The sequence below is a fragment of the Amblyomma americanum genome, chromosome 1 (assembly GCF_052857255.1).
Source record: "Amblyomma americanum isolate KBUSLIRL-KWMA chromosome 1, ASM5285725v1, whole genome shotgun sequence".
NCBI lineage: Eukaryota > Metazoa > Arthropoda > Arachnida > Ixodida > Ixodidae > Amblyomma > Amblyomma americanum.
Window position 1 is genome coordinate 328,879,610 of NC_135497.1, and position 16,883 is coordinate 328,896,492.

Below are 16,883 nucleotides of genomic sequence, written 5' to 3' on the forward strand. Positions count from 1 at the left end.
GGAAGCGAGAGAAGTCACGCCAGCATTCTACCATTGCAAGCCAACAGAGCTCAATACGAACTGTCTGAAAGCACTATCGCGGGAATGCTCGGTTCCGGCCTGAAAACTTTACTGCGAATGGGCTTGGTCGCGTCTATACCGAGGCGCACAGACAAATGGAAACTGCGGCGCGCCAGGCGTTCTTATTTCATCCAATAAGCAAAAATTATACTTTTTATGTCCCTGCTCCGCTGCTCCGGTGCGCAATCCGAGTTAAACACTGATGGTTGGCTCTTGCTTTACTTTCTTGCCTTTGAAGTTCACGGTGGTCGAATTTCCAGTGCGCTCTCAATCTTACGTCGAAATGACAACAATAAATAATACCCGTGAAAAGATAACACTGTACTGAAAAGCGCAACCTGATAACTCAAAATAAACCATACGCAGTACACAGCGCGCTTTGTCAACGCACAGCAGTGATGATGTACACAAACACAGACACACTGTGGTAATGGTGTTGCAACCACTGCGGTAGAAGAATAATAGAAACGCAAGTGCTAGTGAAGCGTAGGTGCCGGAACTGTAATAACGCGAGATCAAGGGAAACATTAACGTACAGCAAACACTTTAATACCATTACTGTGTTTTCTTACAGGCTTGTCTACTGCTTCTCGTCGTCAGTGTGTTTGTTTCTGTCAAATCGATGGAGGGTCCAATACAGGAGCGGCTACAGAAAAATATGAACACGTGCAATGCAAACAACTGCTGGTAGTTTTCGTCTGTGCAATGCGAAGAAAAGTTCAGTGGAGACGAAAACCGAGCATGTAAAACATGTGAGGTAAGAACGACTTATATGTACAGAGCGCAATCTTCTCGTATGCACCAGGACACAGGAAAAACTTTGAGAGCAACTATGCGCTTTTCTTTTTTCTATTCTTTCATTCTTCTACTTGTACTTAATTTTCACTTTTACTCAGCCACTTACCATGTACCGTCAAACACCCGACCGCCACTTTTCGGACTTCGAAGGTGCCAGTCGACGATCTGTAACTTTTGATGACGTCAACTTTTTTGCAAGTCATCCTATGTCACGTGACACGTTGTTATATACGATAAGTTCGTTGCATCCGGTTTCTAGTTACGACATACTTTGATACTTCGTTATATTCGGTTTATAGTTACGACATACTACGACACTTCGTTATATCCGGCATTATAAGCCATCCTGTGCCACGTTACAGTCCGTTATATCCGGCATGTTCGTGATATCTTGTTTCTAGTTACGACATTCATTATATCCGGTCTTCATTAACTGCCACTACGACATATTACATCGGCATCAATTTTATAAGCTTCACCACACCTACTTTACGATTATGAGGTCACTCGACTTCCGCTGCCACGGTCTACGGACAATTTCCGGCGGCAGATTATGCGGACAGCTCTACGTCTCGTGAGCCATATATAATGGCTTAGCATTAATAAAGAAAACGGATACAAGACAAAGAGAAAAATAGCACGAGAAGTGGTTCCAAGAGCAGTGGTTAAGGCCACCTTCCTTTGTTTATTGCATATTTCTCTGCAGAGAGAAACGTTGCACTATTTCTTCTCTGGTCAGTAAGCGAGATTCCATGTAAAAAAAGAATACTGTTTGATTATGTTCGACATTGTTATTTCGCTACTCAAGGTTTACACAGACAATAACGACACATACAGACAGGGCGCAAACTATTACTTGATTATGAGAGCGACGCTCTTTCCGTGCGTAACATTAAAGCAGTTCTTCAAATAATCCGCCTTCCGCCAGAAGACATACCACGCGAAAACCTCATATAGAGCCTCAAAGGAGGCAGCAGCGTCCCTGAGCGCTTTGGCATACCCTCAATTTGCTCAGTTCATGCTCAGTCACGCAGTCAAATGAACGGCGCAGAACAAGGCGTGCCCTGTCGCACGTCATCGCATTTAATATTACGAACGTCTTCCGCTGTCAGCGGTGCGACAGTGGTGTTGTGCAGGGTAAACCAGCACCTATTGTTCGCCTGGCGTTGGATGTTCATCTCGGCTCGCACCTGGGGAAATCAATGCAAGGCGCCGACGCATTCGCGCAAGCCGCTTTCACGCAAGAAGGCGACAACGATGACGCTGTCGTTTTCTTGCGCAGTGGACCCGCCCATTCGATTCGCCCGTGAGCCCCAACGGTCCTCAGATGACTCTGGACGGCTGCATGTCCTGAAAAAGGTCGCTGACTAGCGTTTTTTTTTTTGTCAACGAGGTAGCAGGCTGCGGCGAATTTACTACCTGGAAGTGTCCAAGCAACGTCTACCGAAGTAAAGAGGTCAGCAGGTCAGTTTTTTTTTTCTCTTGACATACAGCGGTGGCATTCTGTTTTTAACCCAAACGAAAGCGGGATAAAATAAATTTGCTGAGTAGACGACGTAATTACCAAAAGGAATAGAAAAATTATAAGAAATTATAAGAAAAAGAACATGAACAGTCAGTCTACATAGCCCCTTTCTCACTGAGTAAAGCAAATGGTTACCTGCGCCAGACCGGGGTTAAAGACTGTCGTCGTTTTTTGAACCTGCAGTGGCAAACTCGCCCAGAATCTCACCACGCATTCAGCAGTGGCGCGGCTTTCATGGCCGTACTGCTGTCCTGAGTGGCTGTCATCGATCAGAAGGCGTAGGAACGTACCTGCAAAGAAAGTCGAAAATCGATTAATATGAGATAAATGTCATTCCTGCGACGAGAATGAGCAAGTACAAGCAAAAAAAGTCGTTTCTTGTTTTTAATTTGCGAGGGCTAAAGAAAATAACTTCCCAAGAAGCAAGAATTTCCACACAGCGATATTTCTTGAAGCAACCTTCGGATCACTGCCAACGAAGGCAACCGAAAAAGTTCCGGTGAGACGTCTCAAGAAGCATTGATTTCACGCGCTTATTAGAAGCCCCATGGGGCGAAAATGGGTGACTGGTCATAAAATTCGCCCATTGGCTGGAGGGAGTGACGTCATCAGACCGGAGCATTTTCATTAGCCAGAGGCAAGTGGCGTCACCAGACCTCAAGTTCCGTCACTTCCAGTTAAGGCATCAATAGCTGCAAATGCTATCGCATTCCAACACATAATGAAATTAGGTATTATTGTGAAATTTTGCATAAAGAAAAACATGATCGTTGAGAGCGTGCTGCAGCCACTTTAGCCAAACTAACAACAACCGCAATAAATCACATTCTTATTGGGATGAGTCTATGACTGTTAGTGCGATTGCAACTGCAAACGGCAGAGAAATGAAATTAAATAACAAGTCCACTTGAATTTTGTGTGAACCAGCTTCAACTCCTGTTGAGCTCTTTGCGTAAACTACTGCACCTAGACAGAAAGTAATAACTGTGCAGTTTTCATGACCTTGTTTCGGAATTAAGGCAGTACTTTCGAGCTTCCAGTTCAACATATGATGTATTCCTGAGACGATTTGCTTTTCTTGAAATGTATATTCTTCCGGGTAAGCTGATATGTAAAGTTGCATGTCTTGGATTAGCTTGACTTCCAAGCAGTGATGAAATATACTGTTGTAATAAGCAAGGTGTAACTTATTTGAGTTATGTGCTGCAATGCTGTAATGCGGACCTCCATAAGACCGTAGGCAGTCGTGAAGAGAGAGAGCAATAGAATTAAACGGGTCCGGTTTATTTTGACCTCAGTACAGCGCAATAACCAGAGAAAAACCATGGTTAGGAGAGGAGCAAAAAATGTGGGATTTATTCAGCTTTACGGCCCTACCTACCTATTGACAAGCCCGCAGAAGAACTAAAAAGCAACCAAAACAACGATTTTGGTTCCAACGCGAGCAGAGAAAAAAAGGAAGAACATGTGCTGCATCAAACATATGTGTACCCCCTTTGTAAAAAGTTTAGAGCACAGTGGGTTCGCTTCCCAGGCACACCCTGTGGCTTGTAATGCGTCCTTAGCGGTCAAAATCTCCTCTAGGTAAGAAGACTTTTAGTACTGCCCCAATCAACGGATAGGACTTACACGGGTGCTGCAGGAGCTTTACCGCACAGCATCGAAAAAAAATCCCCTGGGCTCCAAACTTTTGACAAAGGCTTACGTCAGGTCGTGACATGGTGCACCTCAATGATAGCACGAACAAGGCACGGAACCAACGAAAATCAACGATTGAAAAAAAGAGAAAAACTTGGGGACCTTGTTAACCACATCTTAAACAAGAAAATTCGAGTGCATATAGGTTGCCTCCTATGGTGTCTGAAATGAGTGTGTAATTGCAATAAATATTTTGCCCTTTCCTCAATTTCGGTTTCTTGCGTGTTTGCACTACAATTCAGCTACCATCCCCGGCCACTACTCGACCACACGCTGCCACAGCAGGTATGGGGTGTGGTGGGATGAAACACTGACCACATAGAGTTCTCAGACGTTTATACAAGTAAAAGAGTCGAATGCTGCCAAGGAAACCACGTCATTCTTTATAACAAGGACAGAAAGTCGCGCTGCACTCCTCGTTGCTTATGACGCTGTGTGGAAACGAGCATTGAAAACACAAGTGCTGCCTGGACGGCTGAGGTCTGCGAATGCCTTCCACCGCGTTCCTTACCTGCTGGCGAAGGCGGCGCATTTACCCAGAGAAAGGCGCTTCGCTTTCGTAGTCGCACATTTAGTAGTTTGGAGCTGACCTAAAAAACAGAGAAATAATGGGCCCCAGCCTGCGCTGCTCAGAACACAAAAGGCTTAATCCCATAGATACATAAAATGATCTGGCCATGGAAAGCTAATAGGTCCTTTTGCAAAAGAAGGCGAAAACTCAAAGAATGCGAGAAAATGCTATGAGTAGTGGCAAAACTATACGCGCCGGGGTGCGGGCCCGGGCAGACTCCCTTGACCTCACCTGAGAAAAGATGGATGGAGTGGGATGTGAGAACTTCATGTGGGCTATCAGGATGGGCTTATGGAAGACGGAGCGAAAATGGGAACAGCGTGGTTTTAACGCGACAGCGTTAAGGCTCCCGTTCTGCAGAAAACCCGGCGTGGTCTGCGTAGGTTTCGTTAGTGTTGGTGTTGTGAGCGAAAAGTCTCCGGAGAAGGAGTCTAGGTGGACCGCCTAGGTCATGTGACCTTGTGGCGCCATCGCAGCCTGCCCACCGGATTGTGGGCAAAATGACCACCGTTGTACGTTGCAGTAAAATTAATTATTGGTAGCGAGAGGTTGCTCGAGAAGAGCAACCTCAGTTACACAAGCCCCACCGGTGGCATCACCTGAGGGCAGTGGCGCATCGCTTAAGCCCTGCACCACTGCGCCAGTAGTGGTAGGAGGACTCCCAGGGATGTATGAATGTGAAGTCGAGAATGACGAATTTCGCATGTATGGGCATTAACCCATTCACGCTATCGCGTCATACTCTTAAAGAGGAGCTTAATTGACCCCTCCAATTTTTTTTCCAAATGATCCTGATACAGGCCTCCATAGAGGCCCGAGTACTCACTATTAGCCAGATATGCAGCCCTTGGTCTCCAAGCGCGCTTCCATGCCACAGAAAATGTTTGCCGGTGCCTCCTACCCTCCGAGACAGGTTAACCAAACAGGGGCGACGATTAAGGTCCCCTCCCTCAAGCCAGAGTTTTCGGACCACCCACTTGGTTCTTCGGCTCTTACTCCAACATACTCGCTCGCAGAGGAAACCCTTTCACAGTGTTCGCCCCGTACATAGTATGCGAGACGCCTACCTGCAGTCTCCAAAGGTTTGACGTCTCGTTTTATGTCCACAGTTCACACCTCACGCTACCACAAGATATTTTTGCGTGCCCCCCCCCCCCCCCCCCCCCCCCGCTATTTAGGGCTAGGTGTTGTTCTTCGATTTTGTCAGGTCTGCTCATAGTTGCAACGTAGTGGCCACCGGGGTTTCCCGCGTTTCGGTGCTCACTGGCCTCCCGAATGGGCTCTGTATAGTTTCCACCGCTGCAGGCCTGAGAGTGAGTTCCCCAAAACCTAGGCTTAGGCTTATTTCGCCCAGCCCCCGCGAGCCGTCGAGCTCTTCGGAATTCCAGCCAACGCGTACGCGGCTGGGGGGTGCGCTCTTCGCACCGAGAGGAAGATCGTGCGGCTATGTGATTTCTGACGTTTTGAATTTGTTCTGCCTTTTTTAATCGGATTCTACTTGCCGAGTACAGACCCCTACATACCTGCTCCCGTACGCGGGCAATGGGCTACGTGGGCTCACAAAGCCACGGAGAGAGCCCTGCAACCTCTCCTGGCGATTTGCAACCCCTGCAGAGTGGGGTCCGGCACTCCCACTCCAACCACTGGTGTTGTAACAGGACAAAGCCTTGCAGCGGAAACCGCGTTGACCCAGATGTGCTGGTGGGGGAGAGGGGAGGGCCTCAAGCAGCCCACGTAGTCTGATTACCTTCCACCCCTCCCCCACACTTACACAAAATTGATGCACTGGTCCCGTTAGTCCACGTAAAGGTATGCAGTTGCTTCGTCCGTGGACCCACGAAGTTTGTTTTACTCTGCTTCTGGGTATTTAACGCTCTTCCGAGTCCCGTCCATTACACTTAACTGCCCCCCCCCCCCCCCAGCCCCTTTCTTCGACTGTTCGACTCTTTTCGCGGTCTTACTCACTTTTCACGACCGCCGAGCTCCGTTAATTTTGTCAGCGTCTTAACACTGCCAAGTGTTCTCATGCGCCACTAAATAGTCACGTCTGAAAAAAAATGTATGAATGACATCGCCTTGGTTATAATTAAGGAATGCGATAAACAGCGAGTGCGAGGTTTTGGTGTCTAGCAACTGCATCCGGTTTGACGACTGCTGCTTTAGGTGCCGAACTCAAGTCGGACGTGCACGGATTGTGCACGTAGCACGTAGTCGCTGCGGGTTGGGCTGCCATTGCATGACGTTTTACTGGTATATTCTTTGCTTCGGCTAAAGTATTCGGCTTCGGTCTTTTCCTGAAATGTCAACGCAATAAGTTGAGGGCTCGTTACTGTTAGCAGACAGTAAAAAAAAAAAAAAGGGAAGTGAAGTGAAGATGAACGCAAGGGGAGCACGCAAATTCGGGGAAACTATAGTCGTGCCAGCGAATCTGAAAAACTGGAACCACCAAAATTTGGCGATACAACACTGAGTCTCAAAACGTACAAACACACATGACAACGAACAACTAAACAGAAAAGCAAATACCAGTACGAAATGTCGGTTCTTCACTCACAGTGCCTCAAAGCGATAAAGGGCGTCGTTGCGGCTCCTGCGAGCGGCACTGCCACAAAGGCGCCCTGCTGGCCAGTACGTTGCTGGTAGCAGTGCACGGAAGAAGACCGACCGTACAGTTCCCAGCAAGATTTGTTCCCGAAAGGAAAAGAGGAAGCCCCGCAGCATTGCACACTGCCGGGCTGCTTGTAGCGAACAGAGCCCCTAGGAAGCGTGCGGGAACGCTGTTTGATCCAGTTCTCGAACATGTACTTTTTTTGTTCTTTTCATCTTTCTCACCACGTACCGGAAACCCGGACGTCGGGAACAATGAGGAGCAGCCTTTCAAGAACAAAGAGCCGTCACTGGCAGCGTCACTGGAAGCTAAGGCCCTTTGGCGGCAGGTTTATGGGACACGCGAAGTTGGAAGGCACCTCACAACAATCGATCCGAAGTGGATCAGCGTCAGCTGAATGCTAGGCACCACTGACGGCGCAGAATGGATCTACTGCGCTAGCGACATTTACAGCTTACTTGTTCGGGTCCCGAAGCGTTACAATGAATATAACGCAGTAAATAATGACATCATAATGGTGTGGCATGGCATGGCATGGCATGGCATGGTAAGGTAGGGTAAGGTAGGGTAAGGTAAGGTAAGGTATGACATCGTATGGTATGGTGAGTTTGACGTACGGGAGGTGCATGTGGGCGCAAGTGAAACCATAGTGAAGTAGTGGAGGCTGCGACTTGGTTTAACCCCCCCCCCCCCCCCTGGAATTTTTACCGTCCACTATCATGGTACAGCACAAGGGTGTTTTCTGCATTTCGTTTCCATCGAAATGCGAGAGCCGGGGCTGGGGTTCAAACCCGCGACCTCGAGCTCAGCAGCAGAGCGTCAAAAGCTCAACGCGTCGAAGCCACTGCGCCACCACGGTGCGCGCCCAGCGCAGCAACTAAAGACGTGCAAGGTTATGACAGCTATCTATGGTGCCAACGTTTTGACATCGCGAGCTTTCTTTGTCAGCTAGGTCAGGGCCTCTACGGTGATGCCGCTTTGTATTGGTGCCGTTCCTCGAAGGTAGGAAATACAGGCCAGGGAAAGCAGGTGTGGGGTGACAGCCCGAGTCAAAAGTATGAACAGTACATGTTGCTTCAGTTCATCGAGGGTAAATTAGAACAGTTCTTCCATTCTTTTCCCCTCGGTAAATAAAAATATTCGGTGGAGAGGCATTACTAGACAGCACTGCATCGTATCCCCCCCTCCCCCCACAAAAAAGAAAAGCATGACCAGTCAATAGCCCTATACAAAGAAATAAACTCGAAAATATAATCCCAATTTCAGATTTCTAATTTTAGGAATTGAAAATAATCAACACACCGCACTTCTCTTCTCCCGTATTTTTTTTATCTCTATTTATCGCTGTTCCCTTTTACCACCTAGAGCGCACAAGCAGCGTGAGTAGGAGGCGCCGCATTGGACAGTACCACAATTTAACGACCACTCGGAGCAAAGAGCACGCAGTGCACCAATACGACGCAAGCGGGGAATCGCGGCTCGCGTAAACAGCACTCATAGCTCTGACGTCAAACCCCCGTTCGGAGACATCACGCTTAGCAACGCTCCTGGCAACGTTGTGACGCCAGTGAGCGAATAGGATCGACGCGCAGTCATCAACAGCGTCTTTGCGAGGAGCGCGTGGGCCGAGACCGCCGGACGCTGGGGCATCTTGTTTGAGGTGCTCTGTGTACGCGGCATCTGCCGAGCTGGCCCGAGGAGATTATGGCCAGGGAGCAACGGATGCTGCCGAGTGCTGGAATACGACGGCCGATGATAGCTCGGGAGCGAGGCAGCGATGCTAATTATACGGTACAGTCTTAGCACTACGCCGCCACCAAAGCTAAACTTGCTCTCGAAATAGGCTTGCCTAATTGCTTTTGGTCCGAGTAAGCCCGTGACGGCCTGTTGGAAGAGAACATATCGAATAAACCCCAATTAAAACAAGCTTAGCTCCATGCAGTACGTTTAAAGCATGTGCAATTACTCTCTTATTAGGCCGAATAAAACAAAATCTTTACAACAAATAACACTACTTGTAATACCTCTGCTGACTCACCTCGTATTTTTTACGCACTGCACGGAACTTGCGACAAGCCAATTGACCGGCTGTGCCTCGTGCACTGTTTCTAAGAGTAACATCAGTCGTGAGCATGATTGAGCAAAATACTTTAAAGTATAGTGTACGATAGGAGAAAGTAAAGCCCAAAAAGTACGAAAATTACGAAAAACAAGCGCGCAGTAGTGCCGCCACTAGCGGCCGGCCCAATTGTGCCGGGTAAATTTGCGACATCACGCTTGACGGCGCAAGTCCAGTAACTGCGGCGAGAAATACGAATTAAATAACTATATTTGGAGTTGCGTGGTTATGAAGAATAATACCACACCAATTAGACTCGGTGATGATTGCGATGGGCAAACAATTTTCGGCTCTGAAATATCCGAAGGACGAGTTTGCTATTGTTTCTTCAAGGAAATTAGCAGTTGTCTGCGGTGAGATGGCTCCTTTCGATTACGAGCATGCAGGGCCACACGCCTAACCAATTTTTATTTTTCAAATCTTTTTTTTAAATTTCAAGCCTTGCCATGTGGTATCTGCTGGTGCTGCCTATGTTCTCTAGCCAATCGTGGAGGCTATTGTCATGCAGGAACCTCAGCAGGCGCTGGCCTAACGCTGCGTATAACAGCACCTGCTTTACGACCTGCTGCTCTCGCTTCCGACCAGGCCGCCTCCGTATAATAGACGCTGCGGTGAGAAGTTGTTCCATCGACCCCTGGGCGATGCACCGTGCCCTCCACGCGCTCTCCATCCTTCCTTCCTCCTCTCTTCGCTTCCTCCTGAGCCAGTGGCGAGCGTTTCTGCGGCGCTTGCAGCGCGCTCATTCGCGTGCCCTGAGGCGGACATAACAAATTTAGTTACCCGCCCAGCGTGTGTCGCCGGCGCGCGCCGGGACCCTCGGCGTGTCCTATGCACGCGGTGCCGCCATAGGGAATAAACACATGTGCCGAGGAAAGTATCAATCGCGTTAGGGAGCTCGCTTGCGCCCCTTAGTTTCCCTCCACCGCTTCTCTGTCGCTGTCTTCGGGGAAAACTTGCTCACAAGAGGGAGAGGCGAATAAGTGGACGCTGTCCACGCCGCTGCCTGTGCTACCCCTCTGAGTGTCGGGCGACGCTGCATTGAAATGATCGATGTCGAATAACGCAAACAGACCTGATTCAGCTTATACAGAACACGGCTCGTAAGCGAAATATTCGCCTGATGGCCTTATAGTATACCACTCACGTAAAAACCTTGTAACGCGACTTAAGAAAATGCTGGGAGGGTCTTTATTGTTCGCTTTCTTGCAGATACACACTGATAAAGTTCTTATCGTTAATTTTTGTACTCTTAGCTCTGTGGTATAAACATGGAAACATTAAAAAAAGTACGCTCAGTGTTTGTGAGAAACCAATCAAAACTGAATAATTTTTACAGAGATTTGTGACGGTTTCATTTCTTTTCTATTTTATTTTCCAGCATTGATAAAAAAATTCAGGTGTCGCCTCTGGCACATCATTTTTTGCGCGAAACAAATGAGCGAACTAGCCACCTCAGTGGCTCAGCGATTACGGCATATTGCACCGCTGAGCAAGGAGTCCCGAGTTCGATCCCGGTCACAATGACCACATTTCGACGTATGTGAAATATATAAAAAGAGAAACACCTGTGTAGTGCAATAGCGGTATATTCCAAAGTACCCCGGGTGATCTCAACCAATCCGGAGCTATTCTATTACGACCTGTCTCAGAGTACAGAAAACCTGATTGCTTTGTTTTCAAAGCAGCTAAGAAGCAAGTCATTATGCTCGAAGGTCTCGTGGCACGGGAAGAAATTGAAATAACCTACTTCGCTGTGAGCCGGCAGGCATACAAGGGCCCGGAGATGAGGGTCTCGTTAAGATATGATTACGTAAGAAGCCACGACACTGAAACCAAAGAGTGCGTAAGTGAAAGTTATTTTTTTATTATTGCGGTTGTGTCGATTAGGGTAGAAAACGTGCTTCGCCATAATTTTAGATACGAGGTAATTTTTGCGTAAATTAGAAGGAGAGACAACCACATGCGGCCGGTGGGTTCCGAACCGATGGGCACACAGAGTGTTGAATACCTTTTCATGTAACTGCACTAAAGCCAAATTGTTGCCGACAAAGCGCTGTAGCCTTTCTCTTCAAGCGTAGGCTATCATAGTGCGTCGGCTCACGTTGAAAGCCTGCATCACGGGCTCAATATGACACGGAAAGCTGCAACAGACTGAGGAGGGGTGCACTGAAAATTGATTTCGACTTAATTCATACGCGGCAGTGGTTGCATGTAATGTATGGAAGATCTTGATTTTTTAGGATGTCTACAGTGCGGTTGAATGAGGCTGATACGTAAGCCCTCATGAAGAATCGCCCATAATGTGACCAATTGGTAATATGATTTGTAACGTGCCCAGTTTATTTCCGCACACTATAATGTGGTGCATCTAATGAAGATATACTAAGCCAGTTTACGCTACTTTCACAGTGCATGTTCTCCCAACTTGTGTGTTCCTTGCACACGTGGATGTTATGAGCGCCCTCTTAAGAACACGGCAATGGCGGGTACCACTAACAACGTCCCTTATGTTTTTTGGTACCTTCCCAATCTGAGGATCCGTGGTTCAGGGTACTTATAAGCACCGCGTGCTTTATTCTATCCCTTTTAAATGGCGGAAAAGAGGGTATATCTTTCAATCTTTCCAATATCTTTCCAAGAGCTCCTTCCATGTATATGGTAAAATAAAGGAATTGAATTGAATGCGCGTTCTCTCTAGTTTTACGCCACCAACCATCCAGCCGTCACGTATTGCATTATACTGCTGGTGCGTTCACTACTTTTCTGCCACCCCTAAATACCGCACGGCCTTGGGGTGGCTAACTGGGACCGCACCTGCACCTGGGTGGATAATGCCACATAGTCAGTGAATATGTTCGATTATTTCACTGCCCGTTCCCACATGTCATGGGGTGGATGCAGCTGGCAAAGGATAGGGTCAATTGGAGAGACATGGGAGAGGCCTTTGCCCTGCAGTGGGTGTAGTAAGGCTGATGATGACGATGATGATGACTCCCCGCCTGTACAACTATCACTCGCCATATACGGTTCTGTTGGCAATCTAATTATCGACAAAATTTACCTGCGCTCGCTTCCGCAAAAGTTCAGAAATACGAAGTTCGACGCCATTTTCCTGCTGTAAACCCGGAACCTGACGGCTTCCGCTCTCAGCATAAACTAGAACCCGCGCAAAAGTGTCGCTCTGATAGCTTTCCTCTCTTTTCTGCAAGACTGTCATATAGCACAGCCAACGCGCACTTCTGCAGCTGCAAAGCGGGCAGTGCAGACTGTAGCGTCTACCTGCTCGCAAAGCGCGGGGTAGTGGATGAGGGGCGTGGAAAAGGAGTCGGTGAACAGCCGAGGCTGTCTAGGGTCCATGGGCTGAACGCGGCGCACGTGCATGGCAGCAATGAGGCGACGTTACTTGACGGCGAGCGCAGTGCCTTCGCTCACGCAGGGCACGATGCTTAACCGGCAAAGAGGCACTTTCCAAGCGCGAACCTGAAAACACAGGTCGCGTACAGTAAAATGGGGAGCGTTGCGATCGAAACCATACAGTGGTTACATGGTTTCAACTCAACATGGAGCCTAACTCGGGTCTCCGCAAAACGAAATGCTTGTGTGTTGCTGATTAAATGCAGTGACTCGCTGCGTCTGTTCTGCTTTACTCGCAGGCGAACGCGGTTTCTTTCAGGCGCAGTGGCCTCCAGTTGGTGCAGATGGGGCGCGAATGGGCACGACCGCGTGTAAGGACGCAGTCTCTTTAACTGTTCGCGCTCTTGTTGTCGACAGCTAATAAATCAATGCGACAGCCTAGCAGGTATTAATCGAAGGTGTGTCAGCTGGCAGCGCGCTATGAATTCGGAGCAGCGAAACGTAAATTGCAACGCTGTATGAAAATGTCTGCATCGAGGGTTACATCTTGTGCAGCCTGTCGTTCTTATACTGTATTGCTGCCGCTGCGATGCCTTGCAATCACTTGATGGATCCGCTACGTTTTTGATGGTGTGTCGTGACCGCTTCTAATACGTGCCAGTTTTTACTGCTGACTTCTGAGGTTGAATATGCTCGCTTACACTAAACAGGACTCAAATGCTGATGATGATGATGCAGTTTAAATGGACTGTGAAAGGGGTCTTAACAAAGGTGCGATCTGCCTAGGATGCTAAAGGACGCCGCTTCACAACTATCATCCAGTAAGAATTTTTTTAGGTGCATTTTATGGAAGCTGATTTATCTGTAGTCAAAATTTGAATTTCCACGACTTCGCGCCTTTTCCTCTCCTCTCGTCAGTTTTTGCACGCTGAAATGTCGGCGCTCCTCTGCCGGCAGTTCGCACTCGCCCCCTCCGCCGGCTGCCAACGCGCGCGAACCAATGCTAGCAGTCCGCTGCACCGCAGGTCGCCGCTAGGCGCGGATGCGGAAGTTTTTAAGGTGTTGTAAATTACCGACTCGCTTTTGAGGACTTGTATATACGTGCGGCATGAACGATCGCTGGCCTGTACTCTACATAATGCGGTGAGCATTTTATAGCCAAGCTCAAGCACCCTTTTCAGGGAGCCTTTAATGGCCCAAGGACGGACGGACGGACGGACGGACGGATGGATGGATGAATGGATGGATGGATCGATGGATGGATGGATGGATGGACGGACGGACGGACGGACGGACGGATGGATGGATGGATGGATGGATGGACGGACGGACGGACGGACGGACGGACGGACGGACGGACGGACGGACGGACGGACGGATGGATGGATGGATGGATGGATGGATGGATGGATGGATGGATGGATGGATGGATGGACGGACGGACGGACGGACGGACGGACGGACGGACGGACGGACGGATGGATGGATGGATGGATGGATGGACGGACGGACGGACGGACGGACGGACGGACGGACGGATGGATGGATGGGTGGATGGATGGATGGATGGATGGATGGATGGATGGATGGATGGATGGATGGATGGATGGATGGATGGATGGATGGATGGATGGATGGATGGAGGCTGAACCCTTTAAATCAGGCGGTGGTTCAAGCCACCTAGGCATGATTTGTGAAAGTTTACTCTTGTCTTCATTTTATCCGCCAATCAGATAACCTTCGCTTGGTTACTTCTACCCGCTTAAAATCTACTTTTCCTTCACGGTCCTTTAGCCCCAATGCTTTGAATAAATCAGCGCCGCTGCTTTCCACTGTAGGGTGAAGCCCTTTACAGAAAAGTGTCAAGTGTTCAGCCGTTTCCTCCTCCTCTCCGCACGCAACGCACAACGTGTCTACCTCGTGGTACCTGACTCTAAATGTATTAGTCCGCAGAACTTCCGTCCTGGCCTCAAACAACAAAGAGCTTCACCTACAATTATCATAGATATTTTCTTTGGCAATTTCCTGCTTAAAGATCCTGTATGTTCCCAGTGCTGATTTTGTCAGCATCCCTGGTTTCCACAGAACTCTCTCTGTTTCTTTAACCTTTTTCTTAACCGATAATTGCTGATTTTCCCCCCTGCTGCTGCCCAGATATTTGCTTGTGAATTTTCTAGTTCGCTTTCTCCATTTGGTATCAACATTCTTTATATATAGGTATCTGAAAACTTTCCTAGTCCACTGCTTTTCCCCCATCTTTCTCAATCGCTGCTCGAATGCTATCTTATTGCTAGCTTCTCTGCTCTCGAAAGACGCTCATCCCATATCACCCTGTGCCCCCTGATTCGATGTATTGCCATAGGCTCCCAAAGCTAGTCTCCCTACACCGCGTTGTTTGATTTCTAGCCTTCCTTGAACATCTGGTCTCATGCACAGGACCGCATTACCGAAAGTCCGGCTAGGAACCATCACCACTTTCTAGATCCCTCTTGCCACTTTATATCTACTGTAATTCCACAGTGTCCTATTTTTCATGACAGCAGCATTCCTACTAGCTTTATTCAGTACATATTTTTCATGCTCCGTCAGATACCCAGCGCCGTTATTTATCCACACCCCAAGATACTTGTAGTCATCTACTACTGATCAACTAGGCAGCGTGGCCAAGGAGCGCCATCTAGAGGAGTTTATGCTAATCAACAAAGTTTGGTTTATAGTTGGTTTATAGGGGTTTAACTTCCCAAAGCAACTCAGGCTAATCAAGAAAGTTTAGTGATTGATAGAAATAAAGTCGTGTTTACAATTAAAACAAACCTCGACTTCATCAGTCGCTTACGTGCAGCCTATGTTTTGATTATCACTCGACAGAGCCCCTTTTGCCAACAGAACTGTGCCGCGAATGGTGGCAGTATAGCCCGTAGTGCAATAAAAAAAACTAGCCCCGAGAATGGCCAGCTTTTGCGGTCACTGTCGGTTCTAACCTGTAGGGAATAGGCCTTTGGCCAACTTAAACTTCAATAGTCTTGTTATTAGCGTGGTCTGAAAAAACGTTTAACTTATATGCACTCTCACTCTCTTAAGACGCGCAGCGGACTCGGAGCACTGTGCCTAAAGCACTCCGGTAGCGAAGGGGGCTAGCCCAGGTATGCAGAAAATTCCATAGACGCGATGGAATGGTTCAAAACACCTTGTATCGCGCAAGCGCTAGCAACAGTATGACGCTGACAGGCGGCCACGACGTGAAGCTATCCAAGGTGCTGTTGAGAGCTAGTCTGTATAGTCTCGGTCAAAAACTCTTCAGGCCACCGTGACCGCGGTCGGGGAGGCTGGTCTTCAGTATCGAGGCATACACCGGCGAAGGAGGCACCGCGACGGTAGAGCGCAGCCTCTCCATCCACGATCACAGCGGCTTGGAGCGCTCTAACAGAGACCGTCTGCGACTTAATGTAAACAGCGCTAATTAAATCGGACAGAGGGAGATGAACAAGGCAACAAATGAAATAACAACGCAGTCAGACGCAAATAATCTCAGAGGTATGACGTCATCGGAGTCTTCTGTCCCCCGCGGGCGCGAAGAATCCTGCGCAAAGCGCAACATACATTCGTCGTTGTAAATTTTGTCTCGGTTTCGTGAGTGCAGACAATTGTCTGTGTGTCGGTTAGCGCTTCGCAGCAACATTAGCAAATAGAAATAAAGCGTTATACTGGCTTGTTTTAGTAAGGGGTGTTCTATAAAACTTGCTTAAAGCAAAGCTTAATCAATGCAACGATGAAACTGAAGTAATATTCTTCACGTTCGTCAGGAGTACAGATGAATATTTTAATCCTTAATTAATTGGTAAAGTCTGCAGATTAATTATTCAATCTTTTTACCCGGAAGATGTGTTAAGAGTTTCAATTAAAACGTCGCATGTGAAGGAACACACGGCAGCCCCAACGGTATTATACTTACAGTAGAAGCTTTATTCCAAGCGTGATAAAAGTGCCTTCCTGCCGGCCCCTCCTCTTCGTAAAGAAAAAAGTGCATGAAAATAAAAATGTACGCAGACCTGAAAACGCCTATCTTGAAAACCCTCCAGGGTCGCTGTAAGCGCGTGTGGGAGGCCGCAATCTCCGGCTCTCTCAGGGTGGACTCAAAGTGGCGGACAGG

At 48.2% G+C, this 16,883-nt stretch overlaps 1 protein-coding gene and 1 pseudogene across 1 annotated transcript in view; both read right to left on the minus strand.

Annotated features, from left to right (window-relative positions):
* SLO2 (slowpoke 2) overlaps positions 1 to 16,883 on the minus strand; it is a 604,504-nt gene that overhangs the window by 406,952 nt on the left and 180,669 nt on the right. The gene's annotated exons all lie outside the window — the stretch shown is intronic.
* Positions 14,447 to 16,883, minus strand: part of LOC144116466 (uncharacterized) — a 31,680-nt pseudogene continuing 29,243 nt past the window's right edge.